This window comes from Elephantulus edwardii, unplaced genomic scaffold (assembly GCF_000299155.1).
Source record: "Elephantulus edwardii isolate Elephantulus edwardi_28Jun2011 unplaced genomic scaffold, EleEdw1.0 scaffold00178, whole genome shotgun sequence".
Classification (NCBI taxonomy): Eukaryota; Metazoa; Chordata; class Mammalia; order Macroscelidea; family Macroscelididae; genus Elephantulus; species Elephantulus edwardii.
In genome coordinates, this window is record NW_006399928.1 from 215,170 (window position 1) to 217,527 (window position 2,358).

The window sequence follows — 2,358 nt, forward strand, 5'->3', positions numbered from 1 at the left end:
GTTTACAAAGTTCATATAGTGTTTCACACTATTATTCATTCATATTGCATTTCATACAATAATTCCGATAAATTGTGTTTTGTTGAATTAATTACCATTGGACTTTGCCCATCATTACCTTTTCAGGTCCCCACCAGATCTTTCCCATTTCCTTCACCTCCTCCCTCCACCCACCCAACTGTGCATCTTTGTCGTTTTTCCACATTCATCCTCACCCCTCTGTTCCCATCCCTTCCCTCCTGAAGTTCCCATACATCATTTATCCTTCTGTTTTTACAATAATGGTCTTATGTGGTATTTGTACTTATGAGACTGAGTTAGTTTATTCACGATAACACTCTCCCAAGTTATGTAATTAAAAAAAAATGGTTGCTCCTGAGTGCTGCATAGTATTCCATTGTGTGAATGCACCACAATTTCTCAATCCATCCAGTTGTTTTTGGACATTTGGGATGTTTCCATGTTCTTGTGATGATGAATAACGCTGCTATGAACATTAGTGTACAAATAAAATATCCTTTTGCATCTCAGTTCTAATGTCCTTGGGTTATATTCCTAGTAGAAGAATAGCTCGGTCGTATGGAGTTCCTATGTAAAACTTTTTGAGAAAACACCAACTGCCTTCCAGAGTGTACTATTTTACAATCTCACCAACACTGTATTCCAACCTCTTCACATCCTCTCCAACATTTATTTCTTGCTGCCTTGATAAACTTTGCCACTGCGACTGGGGTGAGATTTTATCTCATTGTGGCTTTTATTTGCATCATACATTGTGTTTTATAAAAATAATCACCATTGGCGAGCTCTGGTGGCCTAGTGGAAAGAAGCTGCAACTACAGTCTCAGAGGTGCATGGTTCAAATCCACCAGATGCTCTGCTGGAGAAGGAGGAACAATCTCCTCCTGTACCAGTCAGATCTGATTTGACAGTACACACAAAAAAATAATGAAATAAAATAAATTTTTAAAAAAATTTAAAAATTACCATTAATTTGGAATTCACCAGCTTTTCCACTGGAGAAAGAGGGACAACCTCTTCAATTTACAGCCACTGAAAATCTGCCATAGGGTCAGCTTGAAGTTGTTTCTGACTTGAAGGTACTTAGCAGCAACAACTCAGGCACTGCAGATGGTCATGGGTGGGTATCCTCTTCTTTCCCTTCCTATGTTCTTAAAATTTTGTGGAAGTACCAGGACTGGAAGCCTTTTATCAGATTTTTGTCATGGCGTAGTCATCTGCAGTACTTTGTTTATGTTAAATACCAAGTTGAGACTTTCTCAAGTTTCTCTTAACAATCTTTTCACTGACTCAGATATTCTGTTCTTAAAATGCTCAGGCAAGTGGATCTTGTCCTGATTTACCAAATTATCCTGTAGTAATAATTCCAAGAATGTAATAACATTCCAGGAAACAAATTCTCAAGGCAATTCCACTCAATAAGCTGTTTTTCATCTCTAATCAGCTCTGCATTTGGAGCAAAACAACTGGATCATAGTGGGACCCCTTATCCAGCAGGTGAAGAAAGGAAATTTAGCAAATATCTCTCCCAGGGAGAGTTTTTTCCTATAGCCTTAAAGACTTAGAAATATCAGGTTTAAGTGTTCTCCTCCCCAGAAACAATAGCAACGTTCAACAGGGCAGCAAATAACAAATGCTGGCAAGGTTGTAGAGAAATTGGAATAGAAAATGGTACATCTACTATGGGAGACTGCCTGGCACTTCCTTTTTTCTCAAAACGTTGGAAATAGAAATGTCATTAGACCCAGCAATTCCATTACTGGGAATATACCCTAAAGGAACCAGAGCTACAACTCAAATGATGTTTGCACACCCATGTTTATTGCTGCTTTATTCATAATAGAAAAAAGGTGGAAGCAACTCAAGTGCCCATCAAAAAAAAAAATGAATGGACAGAGAAACTATGGTACAATGGAATACTAGACAACATTTAAAAACAATGAAATAGTAAATCATTACACAATATGGGTGATCCTCGAGTACATTATGCTAAGTGATGTATCTCAGTCACAAAAGGACAAATACGACATAACACCGCTCTTATAAAATAGGACAGACATGAGGGATAGCGGAGAGAATGGGAAGGGTGGATACATAATGAATACTGAATTAGAACAGATGAGAAGAACTTTCCAAAATGAATAAATGATTATGCATTATATGTGTGAGAACAACCTGGAATAAGGGGTGCATTGTGGGGTAGACTGAAGGAGGGAGGGTGAGGCAGGGGAGAGAAAATGTGCAACAATGAGTAGAAGAGTTGTCCTTGCACTTAGTAGAAGCAGATTGATTCTACCCAGTTTTTAGTTCTTGATTAAAAGATGCTGAAGAGGGAAA